The 7,500-nt window shown below is 41.3% G+C and overlaps 1 pseudogene; it reads right to left on the bottom strand.

Moving 5' to 3' along the window:
- Nucleotides 1-7,500, bottom strand: part of LOC138020952 (monocarboxylate transporter 13-like) — a 15,369-nt pseudogene that overhangs the window by 5,112 nt on the left and 2,757 nt on the right.

Genomic DNA, 7,500 nt, shown 5'->3' with positions numbered 1-7,500 from the left:
TTTCCTTTACACTGTAAATTAGATCGTCCATTTTCCAAGACTTCAAAATGGTCCCAATTGATGTTGTGACCGGTTTTGATCGTGTGATCCGCAACAGCGGAAGTGTGAATGTTTCCTGTGAGAACTCTGCTGTAATGAACTGTTTTCCGTTCATGTAAACGACGTTTCGTTTTACCAATTTAAAAGTCATTGCAATCCCAGCAACACGCTTTGTACACAATATTGGTTTCTTGAGATCTACGGAAACGATCTTTGTAGGGGAAAAAAGACTTGATTCCGCGGGTGTTTTGAAATATCAACTTGAGGTTAACGAAACCATAGAACTTACCAATACAAGATTTGAGACAGTGATAACTTCACTTTGAAAACGTAAATAGGGTAAAACAAGGATTGCATCTCTTCTGGGAACTGTGGAAATAGGATCAGTGAAACACTATTCTGATGTTTTCTTTTACGACATCATTGTACGAAATAATGCCTTCCGGGTAACTGTTTTGGAGCAATAGCTTTTTAAGGCCGGTGCCTACTAATTCTAAGGTATTTTTGGCCCGTTTTATGATTATGCAGGAATGCAGATCTTAACAAGTGTTATTGAAATCAAAATGAAAATTGGAAAACTGGGGGTAACCACGCATTTATCAAAGATAATTGATGAATAATATTTGTAACAAGCTTCAAAATACAAGCAATGTATGGCTTTCTTTCTCAAAACGAAGCTTAATTATCTCTCAAAAATGTATGATTACCCCTAATTTTCTTTTTGGATATCAAGAGTACTCACAAAGATCTACTTTCTCCGCATAGTTTTAAACCGCGCAAAAATATCACTGTCTTGGTAAGCATCACCGATAGGAAAACCAGGTATCTCGAGATGCGCAGAACGTATGCGCAATAACAATAACGGGAGTTGAACAAATGCTTAAATAATACAATACAATACAATACAATACATACTTAATTGACCGCTCCCCACAGGGGCTTTTCAGGGCCAATGAAACACAACGAAACGATGGAACGAAACAACAACAACCGTTAAGAATCCCAACTGGCCGGAGGCAAACCTGTTGGCTATTTACAAGTGCAGCTGGGAAGTTGAACCAGGGACTACCGGGATCAAATTCAAAGAATGGTCAGAGCGAATCTTGAACCCGGGATCTCCGGATCTCAACGCAAGCACCCTAACCACTGGACCACACTAACGGTAGGCAAGTGTGCGAATCAAATTAATTTTATTCTTCCTGGGTGTAAAGGAGTCCCATTTTCTGTAGTAAAAGTTTTCTTTCTGTAAACCGTTGTTGAGAAAATGTTGTTTTGATGTGTTTGACGAGAACATCTAAAAACGGAATTTCTTGGTTTCCTTAAAGGTTCGATAATACGGTAACATTTTCCTTCAACAACTTGTCTCGCAACATTTGGGCCGTTTAAACTAGAGAAAATAAGCCGCGTCTTACTCTGACCGCGGCTTACATAAAACGCAAACACCCCTTTAAAAATGGAACAAAATCTACTTTCACGGTTTTCTCAACCCGCGGCTTATCCTGGCCTGGGAGTTCATACTCGTATAAATAGTTCTTTTCGCGTATTATGTACGCCGCGGCTACAGTAAGCCGCGGCTTATTTTCTCTCGTATAAACGGCCCTATTGTTTCATTGCAAAGTGAAACCCTTTGTTGCTCGTATTACCACGTGCGTGACCAACTTGTCTCGCAGCAAAATATAGCGTTACAAGTTGAGGCGGCGTGTTGCGAAACGTGGACTCGGGTTCCACTTTCTGCAACAAATTTTAGTTTTGTTGCTCGTTTTACCACTGAAGCTTCAACTTGCCCCGCAACAAGTTTGAATTCAACGCTTGTGATTGGCTGCCAGCGAAGTGCGGCTACGCGGCAAATTCTAAAAAATGGCGGACGGAGAAGACACGCTTGAAGCTGTCGAAGTAGACCAGACACTCTCGGAAAGTCAGAAATTTGCCATGTACAAAGACCTATCGTAGTCTTTAGGACACCTCGTATGTCCCTTCAAAAAACAACCAGCAAAAGAAAAAAAGGAACAAGGCTTGGAGGAACTGTCACAAAAAATTCAATTTATTGCCGGGCTATCGTAATGTTTGGGACACCTCGTATGGAAATCCATTGTCGCATGTAAACTTTTCGATTTCATTTTCGAGGCCTTTCGTCGTCTTCAAAAGGCCCAAAGAGAGAGGGGCAAGCGCTCTCTTCCAACGAAGAAAGAGATAAGCAGCCGCGAGCTTTGTTTACACACGACTGACCAATCATGCGCGCAGGATTCGGGAAATTTGCATCACTTTATTTTGGTCACGCACGCGGTAATACGCGCAACAAAGGGTTGCAACTTGCAATGTAACAATGTTGCGAGACAAGTTGAAGGAAAATGTTGCCCGTATTACCGGACCTTAACCTCCATTGTGAACGTAATATTGGCATGCCGATTGTTAAGGTCAGTGTAAGGTAACGTAGAAATCTTTCAGCACTGGCTTTACAGTCAAACAAGGTGAAAGTGTCATCTACATATCTGAACCAAATGGGTGGACAGTCCTTCCCATTTCTCCTCAATGTGGCACATGAAAATATGGGCTAAAACAGGTCCTAATGAAGACCCCATAGCAACACAATCAATTTGGTTATAGTAATCCCCATTGAACATGAAGTGGCTTTTCTTTGTGGCAAATTCAAGAAGAGTTTTAAGGACTGTAGGTGGAAGTTTTGAAGGATCAGGAAGGGCGTATAATTTAGTAAGACAAATTAGTATAGTTGCGTATTTGTATAAATAAAAGAAACCTTACTAACTCGTGACCTGAGACCAACGTTCAACAAAAACGTTGGCAGTAAGAAACTGTGGCTTTATTAACCAATTAAACAAACCTTCACTGCTTATATTACTAAGAGCATTGTTCTTAATCTAGTTATTAGTCTCTCTCAAGTTTTACACACATATATAATTTAAAATTTGTTCAACTGTCCCTTCTGAAGATGTATGTGTAACGATATGATGATTGCGTGACATTGAAAGAACGTTCTAGATTGCTGAGTAATGGTGGAAAGTTTTAAGATTTGTGATATTTACAAAACATTAATCACTTAGAATGTCCTAGAGAATAGCGTAGCGTAACCTATATAAGAGAGTTGTGTGTGTTGTTGTTTTGTTGCCTTTGTTAAGTGAGTGAGCTAGCCATCCGCCACTATTTCGTGACGTGAATTAAAGCAGTAAGCCGAGTTAGCATTTATTGTCTTCTTTGCTGAATGACATTGATCCGCTGTCCTGCTGAGTATCTACTTGAAAGTAACAAGAACGTTACTGTATGTTGTATCATACCAAACGTCGTTAAAATGCGTTGATATGTTTATCACCGCAATTTGTTTGCGATCGCCTCATGTTCTTACCCCATCGTGACGTCATCTGTGATCTATTACTGAAAAGACGCACAGCAACATAGAATCTACTTGTTAAATGGACAGATAAGCAATCGCACCTGGAAGTAAAAATTATCCCTTACTCGCACTTATGTTTTCGCTTTTGTTTTGAGGTGCAGGGATGGTGCAGTGGTGAGAGCCTCACTCGCCTCGCATCAATGTGGCCTGGGTACGATTCCCAGCCTCGGAGTCGCTTATTTCCCTTTCGTAAACAAGCGATGCCATTTTTGAGGGTCGATGCCATTCTTAGTAACCAAGCCATTTTCTTCGGTTCGCTTTCAATAAATTGTTAGGGTTAGCTTCATTTAAACACCTTAAAATGTGAAGCCGTTGTTTCAGTAGTGTACAGGTTAATTGCATTTGCTATTAAACCTTTGAACCGAGTTCGTCATCGTTCGCTCAACTTTTTCTAATTTTTTTCTCAGTTTTTTTTTAAATTCTAAGTGACATATGCTGCTAATCTAGTCCTAGATTAAGTATTTTTTTTTCTCATTTCCAAAGGACAAACTCAACAGTCTCGTGCAAATGGCATCGCTTGTTTACGAAAGGGAAAACTGCCTCGGCGTCATATGATTTGTTGTGCTGTATACTCTGTCACCGAGAGGTTTTTCTCCGGGTACTCCGGTTTTCTCCTCTCCTCAAAAACTGATAATTTGTTGATTTCGGTTTACAGTGTCCCCAATTAGTGCTCCAGTGTCAGAAGACTAGACACTTAAGGTTCATCACTTTTAAGAAACCTTCTCCTTAGAAGGGTTATATCTACTACACTGTTTCACGTAGCAGCAATGTTATGGTACCATATGAGACACCACTTATTGCTTAACAAAATGCGCCTATATTTTGTTTTTACTTGCTTACATCTCAAAAATGAACTCGGTGTTACCCATTTTGTATTGTAGAATAGTAATTAGCAATCCAAGATAAAACTATCGGCAAAGTCTTAAAAAAATCCGGGAAGCCGATTCAGAGCTACCATAAATTTTCGAAAATGGTTTAAGCATGAGACGCAGGCAGACTAAAGCGTAAAGTCTAGGGTTTTGCCTGGGTTTCGAGTTGCATGTCTGATGGCAGACACGTTATAGTGCTTTAAGAGAAGGGCATGGAAATTTTGACAAAACAACGGTTAGTCAAGATCAAAACCCCTCATTCTGATGAAAACTCTCTGAGAAAGTGAAGGTACAAGCTTACCTCCTAGAGGTGGACCGCACAGAGATCCCGCACCAATCAAAAGCTGAAAAAATCCAAAGCCTTGAGCTTTTTGTTCCATTGTAAGTGTTTGAAGGCATGATAGTACATTGCCAATTGCCATCAAGCCATCGGCCAAACCGTAACTTATTGCAAAACAAAGTACTGCAATCCAGTTAGTTGCTAAGGGCAACAGAAACGTCGACACCGCACTGACTGTTGAAGACATAAGGTAAACTTTTTGGGACCCGATGACCTCACACAGTTTAGCACCAGGTACTCTGGCAAAAAGAGAAGCCAGGCCGACAGAAGAATAAAGCCAAACCGCTAAGTCTTCGGCGATACCGAGCTCCTCGCAGTATTGAATCTAAGAGAAAACAGACTACAAGATTAGCAACCAGATCAGTGACCCTTTTTTCTGGATGGAAACGTCTTCTAGAATGCCCCAAAGTACCAACACCTCTCACGATCATTACTGAAACGATCGGAAACCACGGTTAGTGGGTCTCTGAAAATACCAATGGCTTAAAAGCTCTCATGAGAAAACTCTCTCAGTGTTAGCTCAGTAACTCGCAAAATCCAGAAGTAGCACAACTGGGACAATATTATAAAAGGTAAAGCAGATTTGTTAAAACTTACAAGATGAAGCGTGGATGATATATGTCCAATATAAATGAAAGATGTCACGACTGAAACGGTGGCAAAGGTGCTATTTCTCCACATAGAGAAATCAAGCAGCCCCTTTTTTCGTGCGTTCCGTAACTTTTCATCCTTTCCGAATGGATCTTCTGTTTCCTCCCTCCCTACCCGGGGTCAAAAGACCAACCAAGCAAGAACACTATTAATGATATAAGAGCCAGTCCTCTAAAAGCTCCTCTCCAGCCAAAGGCTGTTAAAAGGGCCTGGCATATGGGGCTTATTATCACAAATCCAGCTCCAGAGCTCATTGCCATAAGTCCGGTGGCCATGGCGCGGTGTCTCAAGAAATACCGGGGAACAATCTCGAAGAGGGCAATGTAAACAAAACTTGACCCACAGCCAAAGATGCCCCCATACGTCAAAAACATGAGAAAAACACTGGGAACATAAGATGTAAGAAGAAGACCAGCAGTTGCCAAAAGAGAACCGCAGATCACTACAGCGCGGGCACCAAACTGATCGGTTAGTCGTCCAGACAAAGGACCAAAGAGACCTGGGGCTGCAAAAGCCAGCGAGCCCACCCATGCTGAAAGAAAAAAAACGAAACATTTCAATGTGGTTGAAGAGTTCGGCTCGTTCTAAACAATAAAACTGGGTTCTAAAGTCATTTTCAATTTGGCCAATCGTGGTACGAAAAGGCAGCCGTTTATTGTCAAAAACAGTGTCGAGGAGGCCATAGCAGAAAAAAGAAGCACTTGTCAACTGGAAGCAAATAACTTTAAAATTCTGGCGGTAACATAATTGCTGATGAAAGAGCTTCAACAGTAAGATTTTATGTTTGCCTCTACGTGTTGCGTGGCCAACATTTGAAGAAACGTAGACTTGGAGTGCGTTCTTTTGGGATTATCCGAAAAAGGATCATTGGTCCAATCATCAAAGGAACCGATGAATCCACTCTGCCAGGGGACTCTTCGGTTCTTTTGATAAACCATGATCCAAGTGGCTTGATCAATAATCCTTTTTTGGATCATCCCAAAGAAACGCATCCTTTAAGTCCTTCTCTTTACTTGCATATGTTCATCCCACCCGCGACACAAGCTATATACTCACCAGTTGTGGATTTGCCTCGGTGAAAAACGTCAAGAAGAACCGGAAATATTATACCAAAGCAATAGCCACATCCCAACACGATAATAAGGCAAATAACACCAGAGAAACACACTATCCAAGAGCAACAGCTGTCTTGTTGGTGCAATTTCTTCTGTCCTAATTTTGATTTCTCTGTCTCATTCGCAGCTTCTTCGTAAACGCGATCGCCCTTCTTCGTTGCTAAGACTATCATCATTTTCTAACCTGTCAGAGAGAAAATTCAAGACCTGGCTTTCCTTTCTCCTAATTAAAGCAATTATAACATTCTTTTCTTCGCCAGTCATCTGAATGCTCTAGTTAATTAAACAACCGCTTTGAAAGTAAAGCTCGCGAGCTGCTCTCGTTCTTAACTATTTACCCACCGGTGGCACTATTAAAGGTACCCTTGGTGCCAGAGATTCTATTTTTCTTTCGCGAGGAGCGAGCGGTTAAGACGGAGAGACGAAAAATAAGAACCTCTGGGGTGCATCCCATTTAGCCAAAAAATCCGGAAATTTCGGTTTGAGGTCAGATGGAAAGGTAATTTTCCGGACATGCTTTTTGGAATTTGTGGACAAGCTCCAGAGGTAGTCCTCTTTTTCCGTTCAGAATGGAATTCGGGAAATGCCCCTACCTTGCCCCTACCATTTGTGAGAATAGTTCCGTTTCCAGGCCCTTTCTCACAAGATCGAGTAAATATACGGGATGGAATGCAGAGTAGTAAAATGGTAAGTACGCCATGCTGATGAGGCCCACAAGGCCGAAACAGCTGTCCATGGCTGCTAATTGACCGGGTGAAATGGTTGTGCGCATGCGTGATGTGTAGGCCACACCGGGTTGGTGTTAGCTTCACTTCACTTCACTTTAATGATAAGTGCAACCTACAAGTTTGTATATATATGTACAGCGCATGAGAATTACATTTCCTTGACTAGGACCTCGAAAGCCGCGATGTCTAAATTAGAATTTACTGCAAAAGAAGGTAATCTATTCCACAGCCTAATTGCTCTAGGCAAGAAACTAAATTTGAAAATATTGGTTCTAGCAAAAGGAACGTTAAAGTGTTTATTATGCATATGGCGGGAATGTCTTGAGGGTTGGGATAGATTCTTTGTTGGAAT

The sequence above is a fragment of the Montipora capricornis genome, chromosome 2 (assembly GCF_036669925.1).
Source record: "Montipora capricornis isolate CH-2021 chromosome 2, ASM3666992v2, whole genome shotgun sequence".
NCBI classification, from domain to species: domain Eukaryota; kingdom Metazoa; phylum Cnidaria; class Anthozoa; order Scleractinia; family Acroporidae; genus Montipora; species Montipora capricornis.
The sequence above is the reverse complement of the archived record's forward strand: the minus strand, read 5'-3'. Positions and strand labels throughout refer to the sequence as shown.